Below are 22,867 nucleotides of genomic sequence, written 5' to 3'. Positions count from 1 at the left end.
GATGTGCACAATGAGGCAACGTGCTGGTAGGGAGGATTTAGGTGGGAGGGGACCTCCAGGTCCATTTCCCCCAACCTTCTGCCCCAGATGGGGTCAAGCCTACTGCTGAGGGCTTGAAAACCTGCAGGGACAGAGGCTTTGTGTCCTCTGCAGCTCTGAGGCCTTTGAGGATAATATCTAGAAAGTTTGTGTTTTGCAAACTGTCTTGTTATTGTAGGTCTTCAGAAAACTCATTGTGCGGGAATTAATGAGGGATCCAATATTTAAAACTTCTCAACTGTTTAGTTAACTGTGATGCCCCACACACAGTTTGGACAAGTTTCAAGTGTTTGAGTGTTCGATTTAATTGTTTTCCAAGAGAGAACAGCTCTCTTGGAAATGCAGAGTGGCTATCTTAATTATATTGTTTTCACTCATCTCTAATTAACTTTATCACCCGCGGGGAATGAAGACACCAAAACTATCACCATGGCTGGAAAATTTACAGAGGAAGATTTTAAAAGCAAGAGAATCGACGCGTCCACTCAAGGCAAATGCTAAACAAATTGCATCATCCACTGTGTTCAGGGGAGCCCATGCTGGATGTGCACACCTTCGTGACTTACAGGGGATGGGGCATTACGCATGCAGTGGGGAAAAATTATAAATTCATGATGGCCTGGAAATCAAAAAGGCATTTTCTCAATAATAAAAACCAAAGGAAAGGAGCACCAGGAATGGATGAGTTTTGAAACATGGGGAGAGGAATTAAGAGGATGGGAGTGAGAGGGAAGGCAAAAGGTAGCAGAAGGAAGTTGCCAAATCTCTAGTTTTCTAGTGCCCTACTTCCTTGAAAATTTAAGTAAAGCTTCCTTGAAAATTTATGCAAAATTATTAAAGAAAATACTTCTAACTAGTCAATCTGCAATTCAGCTAGATATTTAGCTAACTCCAGATATTGTCTGTGCTGGGTTATGCTCAAATCTTTTGACTTTCAATAGCTGTGAGCGTTGTGAAAGCTTTAGAACAGAGACCAAGAGGTCAAATATAATCTGTGTACAGAGATGGTGATACAGCATGAATAAATGGTGCTAGACATATGGAGATCAAATTAGTAAAGCCTGGTTTCATGTTAACCATAGATAATATGGTGTGAAATTATTTAATTAGTAAAAATCCCCAGATATTCTGGGAAACAAAAAGGAGCAGATTGGAAGGGAAGCGGTGTCGAGAGAATGGTCAAGGAGATGAGTGACGGAGCCTTCATGGCCTCATATTGTTTCTAGAGGAGCGAGACAAAGGTCAAATTTAGTTCTTTGTTGAGTTGTAGCCATGTTAGCTGTGCTGTACGTGCTCAGCGAGGAATTGGCTCGCACGTGTAAGAGCTTGGCTACGTAGCTGGGTGTTCATACACGTGGTGGCCACATCTGTGGCCCTGGATGAGGACATCAGCCTGTCCTGACACATGCCTTTCCCCATCACCTCATGCTGTTTCTACAGTATTTCTGTGCATTATTTGCAATTTTATCATAATTGAGGTGTTACTTGTTTTGGAGAGCTGTTGTGTAGAGACTGGCCTTTCTGAATGTCTTTACAGATAGAGTCATGGTGAGTTGCAGTGGAGCTCTCTGTTATTATGATTATTTTTTTTAAGGGTGAGAGTTCCTGACATGCAGAACCTGTTGCTTGGATTTGTGTGTATTTGCCTTCAGAATATATGTGCAAACCTTTTTTGGTGCTCAGCTGAGCAGTGTGATTTGTTCTACCAGCCACCTTGACAACACTGGGCATTAAAATTGGGGTCAAGTTCCAACACCAGGGAAAGTTCTTCCCTCTTACTCTTCTTGTCTATTATTTTGTGACTTTAACTACGTAATATTATTTCAGTGTTTCATAGGCTGGACTGTGAAGAAGTGAAAGTGATTAGGCAACTTCAGTTAGTCAATTATATGACTAATTACTTGATAACTCAGATATTTAAATTCTCTTTGGTTGTTTTGCCAGGTAACCACTTCTATATTTCCCTTATTCTTTGGGCTGCAGTAGCAAATGAAAAAGGAGGTACAGTCACAATACATTAATATTGTATTTCTATGCTTATGGGTTTGTTTTCAATTAATCTACATTAAGTCACTTAAAATACACAGCTTATTTTTTGTACCTATATTAAATACAGTGGTAGAGACATTTGATTATGTTTCATTTAATATATTATAGGATTTTCTGATATTGTAAAGGCACTTAACAGGATTGTTACACTTTACAGTAAGAACCTGGACATGACTGGGTTGTATTTCAGTGCTTCTTCCTAAACTAGAGTTGCTGCAGGACAGTTTTATATACAGGGTGGAAGAGTTGGGAGGGCTGATGGCTGTGATATCTGGCATGGGGTAGAAGGAGAACTGCACTTTTCCTTGTGACTCAAGGGGACACCCTTTGAGTAGCTCAAGTTGCTCTCTATCTTTAAAGTCAAGGCAGTTAAAGTGGTGGTTGCATTTTGTCAGTGACTGGGAATGGTGTAGATATGGTTAAAAAACTGAAAAAAATATGACTACATGTGACCCTGACAACACTTGTCTGTGTAAAAAATATATTTCCCTGCATGTGTCAGCTAACTACTCTTTAAATCTGCCAATATAAAAGCTTAAAGCTTAGTTTCCAATACCACATGCTGCATAATGCAGTTTAGCATCAGAAAATAAAGCGAGGTTCTTTACAGTACTGTTCAAGTGTAGAAGTGAGGCAAACATGGGTTAAATCTCATCTGAGCTATCTGATTAAAATAATCTTAGTGCAGGTGCAAAGATGATGACAAATTGAGGTTTATTTAAGGAGGGCCTTAAATAAATTTATATTAAATCAGAGATAGGAGATGAAACTGTGTTTGATGAAATTGTCTGACCAATTGCTTTGAAGTTTGGAATTTGCACTTTCCAAATGTAGTTCTGTGAACAGAGAAACAGAGCAGAAATGAGCTGTGAGTTATTTTGCTGTTCAGGGAGACAAGGAGCTGCTTATAGTTCTGCTCCACAGCTTAATTTTTAGGTCCTATATAAATAGGATTCAATCCACCAGTTTATTCAGAGATGATAGTCCATCAACATTTAATTTGGTAAGCAAGAAACGGCTTTAAAATAATATAATGTAGTTCATGAATCAGAGGCACTGTTGGATTCCATTATTAAATGTAGATGCATGATATTGGTGGCATTGTGTTTGTTATTTTAATAATTCTAATTAACTTCTGGTAATTATAGTGGATCTGCTGCCAACCATCCCGGCTGTGATCGTTGTTCAGGGTTTTTATTTTCAGTAGACACCCAGCCAACGAATAAAGGAAGTTTCATGGCAAGCTAAACTTCAACAGCACAAGAAGGTCAAGAAGGTTTTGTAGGTGAAGAAAAATGCCTCTTGATGAACTTCCTCATGATCTGCTCATCTTTAAGAGCTGCTGAGAGATTCACACAGTCTTCATGATCACGTAGTAATTTACAAAGCTCCTACAAACATTTAGTGTTTCACTCTTTCTCCCTGATTATTCATTTGTGAGATTTGCATGAAGTACAAGCTTTCTCCCTGTCAGTTATCCTGGTCTTCTGTCTTTTTGTTGTCCCCCACTCCATTTTGAAAGCCATGGTGGTTTGTAGTAGTGATAAATCCACACATTCCAGAAAGAGATGCTGCAAACATCTTAACAAATGAAAAACTAACCTACAAAACTATCCTATTTATGCATGCAAGGCCAAATTCTTCACACAGCTGAATGACACTTCATTGCCCAAGAAATCCTCTGAAGCTGCAGGTGAAGATGGCTCTGAGAAATGAGCTTGTCATCGTCATCTCCCCTTATAGCCACCAAGACTTCTGCTCCCACACTGGAGGTGGCCCTTAGGATTGGGTTAGCAGGTTTGCCTGTCTTGATGAGGTCTTTCCAACAGCTCCAAAAATACTGCGTTTTAGCTGATGAAGTGTCATGGGGAGAAGTATCTCATCAATGATGTGTGCTCAGTGCAGGAGAGAAGGGTAGCTGTCAGGATTGCTTTGTGCAGAAGCTGTTTTTAAAACAGCAAATTGAATAATAATAATAATAATAACAATAACAATAATAATAATAATAGGATAGCTAGGTCTCTTTCCAATTGTTTGGAAATGGGGCTATCTATAAAAATTGGAAAGTTTATTTTTCTTCCAGAGCAGCCTTTCCATGGGAAGAAGGGTTTGCAAACGCAGATGTTTCTGTAGTTTGTCTCTATATCATTGAAAAAAAAAAAAAAAAAAAAAAAAGACACTCACTGCAACTTGAGTTACTGCATTTTGAAAAAAAGAAAAGTTAGGAAGATTGTAAGGGTAAATTTGCAATGGATGTTTGCAAACATCCTCTGTTAAGACCTGAAATATGGTGCTGGGAAAGGGAATAAGCGCTTTTCCAGCAGTTAAATGGAAAGGATCTTTATTGTATATTTTTAATTTGGAAATAGAGAGTTTAGTAAGTAAATTGAATTAATCCCCAAAGAGTCGTTGGGAAGTAATTTAAGACCCTAAAATAAAAGAAAAACTTGGAATGAATGAATGTATGGCACCCTCTGAGTACAAAGTCAGGCTGTCAGCTGATGGAGTTATTAGCACTGAGGGATAGTATCCATTAAAATAATGGCTAATTTCTTACGCTGTCAGGCTATCTGACTGCTCTTTCTTCAAAGCTCATCGTGTTGCTGAGAGAGTTATTGAACTTATCCTAAGCCCCTAGATAATGCTCGTCTTTAATTTGCCCATCAGAACATCCATACAATTATTTGGGGCATCTTCAAAGTGTTCCACTGCTTTTGAGTAGATCATTGAGATAATGCTCTTGCTTTTGATAGTGGCATGCCTCCTGGATGACAATGTAAGAAAATGAAGTCTCCGCCTCCCAGTGATCTTTTCCTTCTCTCCTAACCGTCACACAAACAAATACAAACTCTGAGATCCTATATAACCTATAGATTCCTCAAAAAGAAATTAATCCTAACTGCTTCCATCTCATTTTCTGTGTATTGCCTACTGCACGTTGGTTTCTTAATTTGTTTTTGCAAGTGATGTATTTGATTTCCTGCTATCAATGAGGTCTGCCTTTCAGTTGGCTCCAAGCATGACTGGCATAATGAAAAGTCTGTCTTTCAGTGGGCTGGCAGAGTTTTGTATTAAGAACTTCCTTTTCTCTAATAATTAAGATTAGGTGGCAGATCTTCCTATTTCTTCAAGTTGTTGCTAATCTTCGTCATCAAAATGAATAAGAATAATTCTTATAAGGGTACAGCAAAAGTAGAAAAAATATATGCAAAATCTAGTGGGAAATCCCAGTGATTTTTTTTTTTTATTATTTTTTTTTCTGTTGACAGTGTAAGATCCAGACCTTCAAAGTGCAGTTGCTGAAGAAACATTTGTAATCTATTAGGGTTTTCTTTTGGTTGTTGAAAATAGATGTAGGTAGTTCTTGAGCTTTTTTTTTTTTTTTTTTTGATGGAGCATTATTCTAAGCGGACATACAGATGTCTGAAGTCCAGATTTGATTGGGTCTCAGGATGCTCACACTGAAATGATGATTTGCTCTCCAGCAGCCCAAGCTTCATGATTGCCTCGGAGCCCTGTGTTTGGCCCTCGTGCCTGCAGCCACCACTACCCAGCTAAGTCCTGCTGACACAGTTTGTGCTGGGGATGGGAGGCACTGAAGGAGCATGGCTTGAACCAATGAGCTCCTGAAATTTGCAGCAGTTCACACTTGGCAGTTTATTTTTTTATTTTTATTTTATCTACATCTCAATTACGTAGTAAGATGTTCTTTTTAAAAACTTGTTTGTTATTAAGATATAAATCTACTTATTTTAGTCATGTAGTGCATGCCAGCGTAATGCAATACAAGAAGATTACAAGCTGATGGTTAGATGTTAATAACAGTAACACAAAACATTAAGGCAAGTGACATTTACATAAGTATCTTGATCTTAATACATGTAATTTACATATGAAAATTTAATCACCATAGAGATAAACAGCTGCAATGTTTAATTAAACTCTCCACACAAAATCAGCCTGCAAGAAGTAGTTTGTCACTGCTAATTTATCACAATTCTCATAAGTATTCTTTAAAATAAAAATGCAAAATAAATGACTCTTATTGATAATTTAACTTCTGGTTACTTTATCGTATTCTCAACAGGCTTTGATGATACAATTACAATATGAAGATTCCAGGCTCATTTTCTCACAATTTAGAAGACAAAACATAAATATATAGAGAACAAATGTATTTGTTTACAGACTTAAGGGTCAGCAGTATGGCAGCACTAGAGTACAATTTAGGCAAATTTAATGCCACGATAAGTTATGTGTAATGAAGGGATGCAAGTCTCTCTCTATGGGGCTGTTTAAGGAGGAAACAATTATAAGTGAAAATTAATGCTGGCATTATTGTGGAGCTGGAACAGGCTCCTTGCTCGCAATATCCCTGCCTAAAACACACATTTTAGAAATTGGAGATGTGCTGACATTCAGAAGTTATTGAAGCTGAGACTTTGCTTCTAGTGATGTATTTTAAAGTAAAACAAAGCACACTATCTTGAAAGAAACAATTTACATTTCTTTCCAGGGATCCTTGAAGAAAATTAAAATTAGAAAGTTGACTGAATCCTCTTCACGGCACTAAGATAGCAATAACAGCAAAAAAAAGGATCCTTTTTGCAACTACTGGGTTAGTAGGAATGGAGAACAGATATTTAACCTCCAGTACCTTAAGGTACCTATTTTTAGGTGTGAAATAATGTTATATCCCAAGTAGAACAAACTGTATAACAAGGCTGTGGACCATGACGAGGTTATCAGATGTGTCTTCTACATATGCTAAAAATTGCTCAATTATATATAGATTTACTGAATTTCCTACACCATGGTAACCCCAAGAAACTGGAAAGCTGGTTTGCATATGGCAAATTATCCTGTTCTATAAGTCTCATGAACCCATTAAAATGGTGACTCAGAAAATATTCGCTTTGAGTTTGGATCTTCTTCTCTTTATTGCCCATACCCCTTTTTGGGTAGGTTTTGTTTTAAGGATGTGATCATTTAAGGTTATTAGGCAATATGCCTAACGATGATACCCAGGTCACAGAGAGCAAATGGGGTTATTTGGTCATGCTTTAAAACTTCTTATATTTAATTACATATCTATTTAAGGAAAGTAAAATCTGGGCTAAATTCAGCTTTCTGTTCATAAATGGAACTTGTAGAACTAGGTGTGAGTAAAAGAAAAAAGTTAGGAATTAGGTCTCTGTAAGTAATATGATGCAAAAAGAAATCAGAATTCAATTTTAAAATAATGCAACATTTTGTATATTTTTATTCTGGATTCTGATTTTGAAATGTGGGAGGAACTAGAAGTGAAGACAGCTAAAGTACCATAACTTTCTGCAACTCTTACTTGTCTCAGTAGCCAAATCATCCTTGAAGAAAGTTAGTAAGCCACTATTCTTAAAATATTATCCCACCTGTATAACACAGAATTTTTAGATTATTTTTTATCTTTTATTTTTTTTTTTCAGGTTTGGCCCCAGATAGTGGTTTTGTTTGTTTGTTCCAGCAATTTTTCTAGTTTTTGAGTAGAAAAGTATCCATCAAGACTGATTGCACTTAGGGCTCAATTCCATTGCCATTCCAGTCGCGCATGGATGCTCTGCCTGGTCTCCAGCTGCTGTGCCAGGAGCAAGCAGATCCAGTGCTGTATCTGCTGGTCCCGGGGGCATCTCTTGGATACCCTGCAGAAATGGCACGGGATGCCTGTGCTTCGGCAGTTGGATCAAGCTCTTATATTCCACAGACCAAGCGAAATATTTTAAGTAGGCACATTCGGAAAAGTCATACCTGGGAGAGAGGCAAAAGTAAGTGATGGTCAGCTACACAAGAACTGTGGAAGGAATAACCTCCGTACCAACTTAGACAGGAAATATTCTTGTTGCGAGGTGAATGTGATTTCATCTTTGATTTTGATGTGTGGCAGGTGGCTGATCATAAGTCACATTTTCCAGGATATGCTGCTATTAATCGCTTTGTGTTACAATACATATAGTCATGATTTGAATTCAAACGTAGCATATTAGGCCCAACTCCCTTGTGATTAAAATATTTGTACGCAACAAAACAGAAGAAGCAGAATGAAGATAAGACGAACTAATTCTGGAATTCCAGCATTTTCAGTTACAGATTAGTACTGAATGCTGCAATCCACAGAGGTTTACAGGTGCAGAATCTGTCGGTCCAAAGAAGAGGAAAGATGCTGTTCAGAAATAGAGTTTTGGGACTACAAATAATCTGCATACCCTTTCTGGATACAAGGAATCCTTAAACACTCAGGATAACCTGTTTATTCAGAAAGCCTTTATTTAGATTGTTGATGGTGCTGTAGGACAGTGCCCTAAATTCCTAAAGACTATGGGAGCATTTGGCATCCTGCAAAATCAGGTCCAGCTGCAAGAAGTCCATCAGTCCATAGAATAACGGTGAGCAAGGAATGCATTTTTATAATTAGTTTTAGTTGGGGTGTTTGCCTGATGGCCGTGTGATGTGATATGAAGCCAGCCCTGAGGGTGCTGCAACAAACGATTGAGGTCTGTGCTGTCACGGGGTGACTGAGGTGTGTTGTCAGCACAGTGGGAGGCTGAATGTCACTTATCTTTCGGGATGGGTATCTTCTTGGTTATATTTCTGCCTGTATCTTAGAAAGACGACACAGATCAGCCGCCCAGCTTCAAATACAAAATACACGTCCCCAGAAGTTGATGCTCCCCCTCCATGCCCTATGCTGGAAATACCCCTGCAGCCCTACGTACCAGGGCTGCGGTGTCAGTGGCTCACAGACAGCAGGAGCTGGGCAGGACGGGCGGACAGATGGACAGCCAGCCCCTTCCAAACCCAGGCAAGGCCAGCAGCACTGATGCAGGGCATTGCTTCTCCCTCGGGCAGGGCACGGGAAAACACATTGCTTTATCAAGCGCTTTGGATTACGTGGGCTAGGTTTGGCCATGTCTCATCCCTGCAGATCCCATAATATCCTGCTGAAATTGAGGTTTGTAATCCGGCAGCCCCTGGTCAGTGTCCTTAGCTCTGCTGGCAGCTGCCACGCTGATATGGGTGAAGCCCCCCCATCCCGCTGACCTTTTGGAGCTAAAAGAGCATCTGTGTCCCACTTGGAGGGTGGCTTCGTGTCAGCCACAGATGAATTAACTGCTCTGCTGATTAAATGTGCAAAATCTTTTGGGATAAAAGTATTAAGTAAATACGAAATGATTAAAGTCCAACTCGGTACCAAAAGTGCAGTGTCCCTTTATTTCCTCTTCTAACCCAATGAGGTTAAACATGTTGTAGAGCAGAAGCCATAAGGAGATAATTTTGATTATGTTTCTTAAGTGAAGTACAACGGGAGGACAAAGTCTGAAACGAGTGGGCTACCAAGGGCTGACTTCTTTAACGACGATCTCTGTTGTGCAGAAAATAAATCATTGTCGCCAATGGTAGAAAAACATATTTCAACGCTAATTAAAAACAATGCAAGAACACTTTATTTATTTGCAAAACACACGTAACCTCCTGGTGTGGGTAGAGACTTTCTCCTGTGAGAAGTGATCGGTCCCTTGGGAGATCTTTTCTCCCTATCCCTTGATGATGTCAGTGAGTCCTTGATTAGCTGCTGACATATGAAATTATGGGGGGTCAGCAGGGCTAATGAAAGGCTTCTTCATCCAGCCGTGCCCATACGCTGCCTCCCTCTCTCCTCCTCAGCTTTGGGTTGTATGGTGACCTCGGTGACAAAGTCAAGAGAGGAAATATACACTATGATATCAGCGCAGGCTAATCAGCGGTTCTCTGTTAATATCTAATTATTTAATAAAGGGGCGATGAATTATTTGTGGCCCGGAGTATCACACAAACCGGGCTGATCTCTGTGGATGGGATGTTCATCTGTCCCCGCCGGATTGTCACTGATTAGCTCTGTCATGTCGAATATATTTTTGCAGGTGTGACTTGCATGGGAAATCCCGGTGTCACCCCGGCGATGCAGGCAGACAGAGCTTGTCGTTGCCAGTAAGAAAACCATGGCTGGGGCTGAAGCACCAGGAGGACAGGCTGACTTGGGCAAGGCAGCTGGGGTAGGATGCCTTTGGGTCAGGCTTTGGGAAATCTGAGCCCTTCTTCGGCCGTGCTGGTAACCGTGGTCACTTGGCACAGCCTGGGGAGCTGGGCGTAGTTGTACCTATTGATTGAAATCGTCCTCCTTTAAGGACTCGGCTTAGAAAAGATTTTCGGAGTTGGAATGACCTCAACATATGTCACACTTTGGGTGAAGATTATTTCCATATTAATTACTGTTGCCAAGTATTTTTCCTTCCCAGCTACGTGCTGTTCCCGTCTGTTCTTCGCTGGGCTTTCATTTTATCAGTCTCCACCTTTTTAGCTTATTCCTCTTACCTTGGAAAAAAAGACAGAACAGTTGAGAATGTTATTGAAATTATTGTTCTTATTATTTATCTATTTCAAAATATGCCTGCATATATAAATTAATCTCCCCCACCCCAGTTTAGGACAAGTTGTGACTGTAGGGGCTTTTTCTCCGTGAATTGCTCTTAAGGACAGCACATTAGGTCTCGGTCTAGTAGGGTCTGTGCTGAAATTTAAGCTTTTGTGTAGTTTTATCAAGTAAACAGCGGCTGAACAAAATAAATTAATTTATGAGCAAGGATATGGGAATAATTCACCTGGGCTGAATAACAACTCCTATGCATGTGTAAATGTTAAATGAGGGGGGGTGCTGGGGTCGGTACATCAAGTCTCCGTATTTTAGGGTGTAAGTGATTCAGAGCAAGCTATCGATATTTGTTGGGATGAAAGCAGTTACACAACTGGAAATGCTTATGTTTATCTTTGCTTTGGTTGTATTTGTTCTAGAAGTTGTTGTTTAGCAGCTCCAAAATTTGGCTGTACCTGTATGAGTGATTAAAATGAGCCTGATCCGTGGTCCTGCTTAGCTCCTGATACATACAGACCGTTGTTTTGGCTCAGAGAGAATCTGTATAACATGTCTCTTATTTCTAAATCCATCGTAAAGACATGTCTTAGCACATGTGTGAGATTAACCAGTTTGCAGAGAAAGGACCTGCTTAAGTGTACACAGCAAGTGAAGTCGCAATAAAACAGGAGCAAACTTTTTGGTTGTCATTTAGGATACAGCCCTAAAAGCAGATTTTTTTTTTTTTTTTTCTTTCTTACAATGTAAAAAAATGCCACTCATAGTGAAGTAATGGAGGTTTTCAAATTGTTTGGCTTCTTTAGCATTGTATCAACCCCGGGTACTGCACCGGGGAACAGAGGGCACAGGGTTCATTAGATGACATATCAGCCTCCCCAAACCCCAACACCAGCTCAGCCCTTCCCTGTCCTGGGCTGTGCCTGCAAGCCAGCTCTGCACAGCCCCGTGCTCTGCTGCACCACAAAACCCTGCCCGGAGTTGAGGTGATCACTTGGGGTGATTTAGGCTTGAGGCTTCTAGGAAAGAGATAATTGTTCTTTTATTATTATAATAGATCAAACTAAAATCAGCTTGCACTTCTGAAATGGATTTTTTTTTTTTTTTTTGAGTTGGAGAAGTGGACAGTAATTCTTTTAAGCGTTATCAAATGGTGTAATAAAAAAGCAAAAAGCACCTCATTTTCTAGGCTGTTTATTTTACACCTCCTCTTTGAAGTGATAAGTATTCCTATTCAAATCTGGGATCCTCTTTGGAACAGCGACCGCCAAAATGACCCAACAAGTATCTCTTGATCCTAAGAGAAAGAACTTTTGCATGTGCAAAAGTGTGCAAATCCTTTTGTGCCTATATTTACACAAACAACTTACAACGCTGGATACCAAACAAATATTAATGCATGCTAATGGCAGTTAAGCATCTGAAGTGCCATTTAGGTATGCAAATGCCTGAATAATAATGTTCAAAAAGTTACCAGCATTTATTTAGTACCTGTGGTATCTGGCACACAGCTGAAATAATTGCACATAAGCCTACGTAATTCCCTGCATATTTTAATAGAAAATCCTTCTTTGCTCTGCTGCGTGGTTTTAAGAAAAACTTACAGAAGTTGATGTTATCAGAAATATTCCAGATTATTCTACAACCCTGTGATGGCGTTCTTTTTTTTCATAGACTTTAGCATTCTTTAATGAAACAGGAACTCAACCACCATGCTCAGTGCAGAGCTAACTTTGCAGAGCAAATTTGGAGAGCGAAGCCTGTCCTGGGGCACACCAAGCACTGAGCACCTGCCCCGAGCACTTGGCCCATCACTGGTGACTGCTGCTTCTGCCTGCTGTAAACTTTGGAATCCAGGCATGTGAAGCAGCTCAGGAAACACCACCAACCTTCAGCCTTTGTGGAGAAACCTTCTAAGGGTATTTTTTCATCTCTCTGTTCATGCATTTGAAGAGTACAACAGCCCCATCCTCTCCTTCAGTGCCCGCTTGCCATTCCCAGAGTGGAGGTTGACTTACCAAAATAAAAAAAAAAAAAAGGAAATTTACACAGATTTTGTGCCCTAATTAGCACTGCTAATTGGGGCACACAAGTAAATTGCACTCTAGCCTGTGGAGCTTGTCAGCCAGTCAACCAGATCACTGAGTCACCAGGAGCACGGCTCCGACCCTGAGCTACTGGTTAATCAGGTGCAAAATCCGAGGTCCCTGCAGGAAGGACATGGCCCTGCTACTGGCTATCGCTGAGAGAAGCTGCTCAGGGCTCTTCTGCCTTTTTTCCTTTTATTTTTTTTTTAAAGGCTGGAGTTTAAAATAAAAACCAGCTGGGAAGGAGACAGCATGTGCTGGGGAGGTTGGGGCTGGCTGGGCACAGGAAGCTCAACAAGTATCTCTTGGTCCTAAAAGAGCTAATTTTTGCATGTGCTCTGCACACTGGGAGGTCTGAGTTTCTGGAGGACTGTGGGCACGGTGACAATCCTGCTCGCCACTTAAAAATGCCCTGTTTGTAATGTGGGAGAGCAAAATCAAATTTTACAGACATGGGGCAATGCTACAAATCCTTTGGGAGCTCTATCTTCCTATAGAGTGACCTTGCCCAGCCATATCTACAGCAGCTGTGGATGCAGACCACTGACCACCTGGCCCATACAGGCATGAGTACATTCTTACCTCCAGCTGGGTGAGGTTAGGTGTGGTTTGGTTGTGATTGGGGGGAAAAATTGTCATTCATCAGTGTCCTTATTCCCCCTCCACAAGAAAATAATAAATCCCCGAAGACACTTTCTAGTCACAGATGGCTTTGGTGCTTCAAGGACAAAGCACTGCAGTCATTTTTAAGGGGAGAATATCATCACTGCTCGTTTTACGTCCTCTGCTTTGATAACGTGGGTATTTAATGCTCCCTCTCTTTCTGCAGACACCTTGAAGGAATGTCTTTGTCAGGAGGAAACTCCAAATGCTCCCCAGACCAGAGAGAGGCTCTGTAGGTGCATTGTTCCCTGCTGGCGTGGTGGCACTGCGGGACCTGGGGGTGGGCTGCAGAAAAATGTGATGGGGCCAGGTGGGAGTGGGCACCGACCTGGGCCACCTGCAGCTGGGCTGTGAAAAGCCCCTGTGGGGTAACAGCTCCTGAAAGGCTTAAGTAGCTGGTAAGGTGGCCGTGGGCTTCTGAAAACCCCACCAGTGCTTCAGAGGAGGAATGATTTATCTTGCAGGCTCTTCCATTTGTGACAATCACTGGTTAATTACTACCCTGGTTTAAGATCTGGGCCAGTATTTTGATCCTGGAGCTCTTTATATGTGATAAAGGTAACTGTGAGCCTATATAGGACATCAAGTATGTCCTATGTTCCATCTCACTATTGTTATTATTTTATTTTAAATGTCTTTTTATAAAGTTTTAAGTACTTCTTGGAGTCTGTTTCTTCCCTTTGTAATGAAGTGGTGGTGTTGCATGATGGCCTCCAATACGCAGCGATAGCCATAATATGATGTTTAATGATGTATTTTCCATAAGACAGATAAATTCCATTTATATAATGGGTTAAATATTTATTTTTCTTAAATATTTTTAAACTGTGGCTTGCTGTAAGGAATAAGATCCACTAGATGGTGGTAAAGACCATCGCCTATATCTTCCCGTATCAAGAAAAAAAAAAAAAAAAAAAAGTTAAGAATACAATACTGCATTTAAAAAAATCAACTAAATAAACGTACATACCTCTCTATTTTATATTTTGAAACCAATCATAAGCATGAGAAAGCAGTGATGCTTTTGGGCAGCATTTTTATACCATAAGGAGCTCTCTGAATTAAATTGTTTAGTTAGGATAAATATTGGTAAAATGATTATGAATCATTGTGGCAAGTTTTAATACAGATCAGAAACTAAATTAATCCTGTTCTTACTCATGGATCGTGGATCTCTTTTTCTGCAGAAACAAATGAATAGTAAACAACATTTTGGCAATTTTTAGGTTAATCATGTAGAACTGATTACTCAAGAAGAATGCTATTAACATTTAGTCAATTTATACCCTACTATGTGACAAATGAAAATTAATGTTGCTGTTTTTAAGATATCAAATGGGTCATGATTTTAAGAAAAATGATTACCCCTAAAGATAACTGATAATGATGGCTAAAGGCTAGGAGCACCGAGCAACGTAGCAACATTCATAATTCCCTAAACAAATACTTGGGAAAAGCAAATACAGCTTAGTCTGTCTGCTGGGTGAGCAGGCTGCACTTTAGGTATTGTTTGGTGGGTCTTTTTGTTGACTGAAGAAAAGCATTCTGTGTTAATTTTTTTTGTTAGTCATTTCTCATGCAAAAGGGCACGATTGATGGAGACCAAACATTGATGATGTTCAAACATTTAATAACAACAGGCAGATTTTTGGAGCTGAGTATTGTATGTTCTTGGTAAAGATTTTATCTTGCTCAATCAATTATTCTTGCTGGTAATGAGTTAATAGGTCTGTCTGTCTGATGCTCCGGTACTATATATTGATAAAAAATACTTTAATGTGGTCAGTAGAGGTGATGCAGTAAGGATTGCTACAGGTATTTGCAACAAGTGTGGATGAGAAATGCACTGGAAACGAGTAGGGGACCAAGGACTTCAGGGAAAAAAACAACAAAACACAGTCTTTATTTTAGAAATATATATTTTACGCTGCGGGACTATCTTGAAATTTGACTGTATGAAGGAGTTTTGAACAGCTGTTTAGCAGGTATGGATTTATCTCACATCAGGTCCTGTGACACTAGGGGAGAACTGTTACCGTGTGCCTCAGCGCTGTACTGCTTGCATCTCCCAGTGTATGCATGCGGCGTGTGGCTGTACTTTCCCCGTAAAATAATTGTAAAAGGTCCTGACCTTTTGCAGAACCAGCAAAGCCCTACCAGCCCAGCGCTTCCTCCGTTGCTCGGCCAGCTCGGGGAGTGATTAATGGGCGCTTTCAGACCCGCGTGCACGGGCTTTCTAATGGAGGCGGTGCATTAAGGGGAGCAGTCCCCTGGTTGTTTTAAATCACTTTCCCTATTTTTAAAAACTACGCTGCATATCAGAGATTTATCATCTCTTATATACCTATGATGGGAACAAAACAGTTTGATTTTCACTTTTTAAACTGCAAACATCAAATGGATTTGGAGGGGCGGGGGGAGAGAGATGACGGCTTTTGGTATTTATTGCTCTTGCAGGGTGGAAGACAAACACTCGACTCCCGAGTTTCCTATGTAACGAGATACCCGGGAGTTGTGTGTCCGCAGAGTGATGGCTTTGCTTCCCTGCTGCTCCATCCGCAGCAGTCCAAACCCAATCTGGGTGACATATAGGACCCATTTCAGCCTTACAAGAGCGCAGACATCACGAGGCGGGATATATCAGTAACCATACCAGGGCTGACCTTTGCAACCTAAGAAGCTGGTGATTTGTGGAGGCTTGTTAAATTTGGTAATCTACATTTCTCATTGCTTACAGCAGCATTTTCACTTTTTTTTTCCTGGGGAAGGCTGTGGGCTGATGAATTCCAGTATCCAAGCTGAGCAGTTAGGAAAATTAACATTTTTAAAAGGTTGCGAAGGAGCAATCTTGTTTGAAAGCAGCAACGGTATCCTGGTTTCTTTGGAGGATAGCTCCTTGTGGATGCAGATGTCGCTGCATCTCAGCATCCCCTCTCGCAGGGGGAGGCTGGTTGCTTTGAGCTTCCCTACAAATTCCTCATGGGAAATTCTGTTGCTAACTCAAGTTTTTTTAATTTTTATTTTAAAATTATTTTTAGTCAAATGTCTCTTGGGCTCAAACCAAAGTCTTAGAAGAGGATTTTTCTGGATTTGAGAAAAATGTCCAGTTGCTGGTGGGCTGAGCTGAGGGGGTGGGTCTCACCCAGCTCAAGCCATGAGACCCTTCACGTGCAGATGGGAGCAGGCTGGTAGATACCTTGGTGCAGAGGAGGCCATTAATGGGCACAGGATCATTATAGGATCAGCAAAAAGTTATATTCATCTCTAGGTGCATGGGCTTCAGGAAAAGCAGGCATAGCTGCAGTTTTGGAATTGGTTTAATAAGGGTCTTCAGCAGGTGGTTTTCCTAGATCTGAGGTGGCTAGTGTGAACTTGGTTTCTTTAGAAATTACTTTTGCTCTTAGATCAGTGATCTAAAATCTTAGATGAGCTGTGATCAGCAGCCATGGGAGCTGGAGACATCTAGGAAGGGGTGGGAGGTAACCCCCAAACCATCCCATCTGCACCACGTTGGGTCCCTGGCACGGAAACCTAAACATTGACTTCTCTGGTTTCTTAGGAGTGTTTGAAAATACACTGCTTCTCCATAAAAATAGTGTCCTTTTGGAAAGTTTAGGCTTATCTGTTGTTTCCGTTTCATTTACTGAAGTTGTGTTAATAGCAATGAAGAAAAAAAACCAAGAACACAACAACTTGGTAAATGAGGAAATGGTTGGCCATAATGATTGTCAGGAAAATTCTGAAATTGTTTCGTTTGCTGCTAAATGGCAACAGGGAACAAGCCATAACAGTAAAGGGATTTCAGAACAAGAGTAACATCAAGTTTCATTGTCAAGTTCTTTCTTTGGAGGATTTGACTCTTCCGTGCTGCAGACACGTGGGTCCCCCCTCAAGACCAGGGAGGAGCAGTTTAATGGCTCGCAAGAAAAGTGAGACATTACCTGCATTAAAGTAGCACAAGTCCAGGGAAACCTCCAGTTCATGTATGGTAACCACAACTCCAAAAGATGCTTTCTGCAGCCTAAGTTTGGACTTTGGTCTGCCACATTTTTCAGAAATGAAAATCACTTCCCAGAAACCAAAACTGTTGGAGTGATGGGAAAACATGAAAGACAGGAGAGCAAGTGTCTGAGTTTATTATTTACAAACAAGAGAGAAATAAGACGGAAGGGTCACAATTAAGAATTCTCAGAGGCAAAATAAACCCCGAAGACGAGGACAGGGGCTTTCATCACGAGCTGGAGCAGGAGGATGGAGTCAGGGGGCAGAAGAGGAGCGGCGGATCCTGGTGTGGCAGCCACCCGCGGGAGTCAGTGGGATGAGAGCAGAGCCACGGCTGCAGCAGCAGCAAGGCAGAAGGTCAGTTTTTCACCCAGCAAAGGGTACGACACCGCAAAAATGTTGAGGAAAAGTGAGCAGAAAATAGCTAGAAATATATGAAGATAAAGGTGAGATGACAGAGGGGAGAGAGAGAAAACAGCTATGCACAGACTGTCAAGTGGTGCAAAGACTGCCCGAGGTTGCTGGGCAATAAAGAAATACTAAAAAACTATCGTTGGTCCTGCAGGTGCTGTAGACAAAAAGTTCTCTGTGGATTTCTTTTTTATTTTTATTTATTTTTATTTATTTATTTTTTTTTAGCATAAGCATTTACAAATAAAATATAAAGGGGCTGCATTAAAATTGAAATCACATTTAACGGGGCAAATGCTGTATTTTTATTTTCTTAATGAAAACCATCAGATCAGAGTCAGCATTTGCAAAATGTGTTTTTATTAGTGTGGCTTTGGTAGTGTTGAAATGCTACATTTTTTTTCTAGACGTATGATCAAGAAACAGTTTCTTGAAGTATCTCTGTGCAAGAAAATTTTCTGTTCTTATATTGCATATGCATTTCAGAAGCATGGTAACTCCTAGAAAGCAATGTCTGTTCTTCTGATCCCTAAAACACCACGAGAAATAAATTAAATTTTTCTTTTCCTCTTCCAACAGACTTTTCTGTTCCAGTTAACAGAAATCTACCCAAAATCATTCCAGTTAATCTACCAAATTCAAGTTAATCACAATTTCCACAATATGTCTCATCTCTGAGTAGCTACCAAAAGTGGAAAAGGGGCTTCTGAGTTCACAGATTGCCAAAAAGAGTTTCTGGAAATGTACCCTGAGATTACTAAGGCAGTCTCTCTTTACAGACTCACTGTGCTCTTAAATGTGGTGGTAGGAGCAATGCTTGTTTAACTTAACCAGCAAGTACAGATTTCAGTTAGCAGCGAACCAGTTAAACGGAAAACAAAGTAGTTTTTTTAACCAATTCTAGCTCCACTCAGGCCTAAATTATTACTATTTTTTCCTTCAGAAATGGGCATTTTAATATGTCACTTTTCAGTTCCAGCTCAATAAACAACCATTTATTTACAATTTTAAAGCAATCTTCAGCCTAGTCAGGTAAGAATTATTTCAAAAGAATAAAAACATTTTCATTTCCCATCACTGCCAAAAATGAAAAGAACATGAGTTATGAGTCTTGCTATGTTGTCTTAAGTTGATTACTATGGAATGATTAAAAAACTAGCTGTGCTGTCATAGCAGAAGAGTACATTATAAGTGTAATAACAGCTTAGGGATACAATCCATCAATGCCGTACTTGGGAGAAGAAAAAAAGTTGATCTATTTCTTTGGTCATCATTTTCAGCATATTAGATGACAAATAATTGTACATTCATCAATAACAATAGATTAAAGTTGAAATGATTTATTGCTATTACACTGCTGGTACGATAGAGCACCAGGTCACTCAAGCATTGATGGGGTCTGTATTTAATTTTCACGGGTCTCTTAGCAGAAATAATAGACAGAGAGGAAACCACCTGAAACAAGGTAGATCAAAGTTGGTGACAAGTGATTTGTAGGTTTGTTCTGCGGGAGAGGTGGGCTGGAGGTGGCAACGCTTCTGCTCGGCGCTCTGAACCGCTACGTCGGGTGGCTCCCCGCGTCCTTGCTTGGCCAAGCAGCCTCTGGAGAAAACACTGAGTGCCATTCCTGAGGGTCAGGGCGGTTAATAAGGAGAAAATTATGGCAAAACTTTTTTTTTTGATGTGAAAATTCTTTCGTGAAGCATTTTTATTTACTCTTAAAACAACACAGGAGGGAAAACAGCACCATTTTTCAAAGGTGTGGGTAGGACTTCTGTCAGAAAACACAGAGTGCAATACTTTGGCATGGGGTGATCCCACCAGCTGTTGGACTCAAACTTAGTTTTTCTCTAGAGACTCTCTCCACTGAAACTTCATGCAAGAAGCAGTGCTTTGGAGGTACCACTGCTACCCCATCTGCCTCCTGGGAATCACCAGCTTCAACGTGCGTGAGCACATTGGTTGTCTCTGTCCGAAGACATCAGGGCTTCCAGCATCCATAGCTTCATCCATCCTAATTGCCCCTCAACTGCAGTTTTTACAATGAGATCGTGAGGTTTCAGTCGAGGAAAACTTCTAATTTTCTTTGATTTTGATGTGATTTTCGTGAAACTGAAACTCTGCCTAGAAGATATTTTAGAAGTCAGATTAAGTTTGAAATGATTTATGCTATTATACTAATTTTATGAGGAGGCATATACTGGTCCAATACTGAAATGTTGTCATTGCTGGGAAGAACAGAGTCCTCTGTGTGCATATGGTGTGCTACCTAAGGCTTTAGGATGGGTACAAAAATGCTGACCAAATTAAAGAGCATTGTAATTTCCTTAATAAGAATGTCTCTAATTGGCTGTATGATTTTTATTGATTTTTTTTTTTTTTTTTATCCCATTTATAGGTTTGTCTTAGTACTCTCAGTATTTTTAGATATAACAAGGCTGAATTCAGCAATAGGTGGCTCAGAAATAATTCTAAACTGCTGATACTACTAATAAACCAATGTACCAAGCTAGTTTCCTGAACTTTGGAAAATTCATTGACTGTCTGGATAATCTGTCTGGTGTTTTTTGCAATTTGTAAAGGAGCTTCAATACCTGCCAATGTACTAATGACCGGGGATAATAGGAGTAACTGCTTTATTTTAAAATAGCAATTGAATCCACGTGCTTTTTCCAGCCAAAACTCTGGGGAAGAGTGCCCACTCTGCCCCTCTGGGATGCGGTCAGAATCTGCATATGCTAATGCCCCTAAGTTTGAGTAAGTTATATGGGATCTTTAAGCTACAGGAATATCTGGACTCATGCTACTGCAAACATTCATACCTGCCAATAAGTTGCCAAAATTATGTGACACGAACAGTGAAAGAGTTTTAATTTTCTGTCCAGTCAAATCTTAGTATATCACACTCAATTTTCCTTCCTCAGTAATCTCAATAATTTCCCACCTTGCTCATGATGAATGTCTTGCCAGTTCCTGCTCAGTCCTTCCACTTTACACAACCTAATTAAAGAAAACATTCCATGATTGCCTATTTTTCCTCATGCATGACAACCTATTATTTTTTCTACCACCTGATTAGGGCTTTATTATCCTTGGATTTAGATTGATTTGCTGGGCACTTTAATAAAACACTACTTGGTTTGATTTAAAGGGCTACAGGTTTCAGTCATTCATAGAATTACTCTTACAAGTAACTCGCACGTGAAGTGCTGGATAGTCACCATGAAAAGGGATTTGAGGGTACCGTGATATAAGTCTAAAGAAATGAGAATCACAGGTGGTGTTCCAGTTGTGTATGTTTTTAATATTTCTATTGTAAGCAGGCAGGAGAGGACGTTTTGCAATATAATTTGTCAGGAGTGATAAATCTGTTTCATCATTTCTGTCAAGAATGGATCCCGTGTATTAAAACTACTATAAATATTTTCTCCAGATAAACCAAAACTTTCATATGATTAAATAATAATACATTTATGATGACAAATTGCATTTACCATGTGTTATCTGAAACGCGAGACAAAATTAGGTAGTTAAAGTTCAAATGGATGGAGATCAGTTTTGATTTAAAATCAAAGGAATTTTATTAAGTAAATGAGATTTTCATCATTATTCTGTTATATCTAACATTCTCTCCTTTCAGAAATATTACTTATGAGCTAAGACAATTTAAAATAAGAACTGAGCTGATATTATAGCAAAATGTAGTTCAGTGAAAAAGTTCAGGGGCAGCTAAATATCTCGGCAGTGCCTGTCACCTTGCTGATGACTTCTTGCTTTGGCGCGACGAGGAGTGCTCTGCAGCCTGCTCTGCCTGGCCTGGTGAAGAGATGCCCTGGGATTCCTGTTGGCACACCTTCCTTGGCCATTTCTGCTCATTGTGCTTTCTTCCAGAGCACTTTCTGACTGTGGAAGGTGCATCACTGCTTCCCTGAGCTCCTGCTGGAGGTCTGCATATCGAGAAGCTGGGAGAAGGCAGCATCCTGTCAGCAGGCTTAGTTCAATGAAACAGATGGTAGTAGATGAATATTGGCATATCAGCCTTTGTTTTCAAAAAAAAAAAAAAAAAAAAAGTAGTTTTTACAGCTTTTCCTACTGTACAAATTGTTGTTGTTATTATTATTTTTTTTTCAGTGTCCTTGAATGGCATGAAACTTGCTTACTTAAAAATGTCTAAATGTCTGCAAGATAGCCAGCACCGAATTTTTGCATGTAAGGGCTTGCTTCAGCTCATAGGAAAGGGGCAGTATGTGACATTCGTCTTTGTCAGCCTGATCCACTTGATGCAGTATTTAAACTTAGGCATGGTTTCATATCTTCCGGGTAGGAACTTTTACACTGTACACACAAAGTTTATATATTACAAAAGTAACTTCTAGCTGGCAAATTGGGTGCAATACAGAAATAGCTGTGTACATGCTCAGTGTGGGCTGCTGAGCTGCTCTGTACCTGGCTCAGGTGTGCTGTACCAACAGTGCTGACACCTCTAGATGGACCACCACAGCATCTGCTTGAAGTACGGAAAGTCTAGGATCCAGGGAAGCATTTAGAAACCTGTTCAAAGAGAATCCCTTGAAGAAACCCAGTAAATCTGTTAATATAATTACTCACTTGCTTACCTTTAGTTGCTTTTCTAGCTGGAGAATGGAAAGAACTTCCCTGAAGGGGAAAGCAAGCTGGTTTGCTCATTTCCCTACTTTTTGGGCACTTTGAGAAGTCAAAAACACGAGGGGTGTGTGCTTGCAGGAACACGGGCTGCAGTGATGATTATAGTCAAACTGAACAAAAAGATCATATAAAAGCCAAGTGGTAGTGCTAAAGAGACTTAATAGCTATAAACTGGTAGCTATTAGGTTCTAATTACTCTTAAATAATTACTGAATAGAATAGTAAGTGTTATTAGCTTACTTTAATATTCAGCAAAAAACACTGCCTCCAATGATAATTTACTGTTTCTTCAGCTATAATCTATGCACATGTAAAACCGAACTACTTCATAAACGTCCTTAATAAATCCAATTATTGTCAGGATTTTGTGGAGGAGACCAATGCAGTGCGTGCCCATACTGTGCTTGCATTTCAGTGAAACTACTGGTCCATTTCTTCTAAAACCAAATATAAATATTGAAAAAGGGGAAGGAAAAAAAAAAAAAAGAAACAAGCAAACAAGCAAAACGAC

The sequence above is a fragment of the Aythya marila genome (genome assembly GCF_965140915.1).
Source record: "Aythya marila genome assembly, chromosome: 6".
Classification (NCBI taxonomy): Eukaryota; Metazoa; Chordata; class Aves; order Anseriformes; family Anatidae; genus Aythya; species Aythya marila.
The sequence above is the reverse complement of the archived record's forward strand: the minus strand, read 5'-3'. Positions refer to the sequence as shown.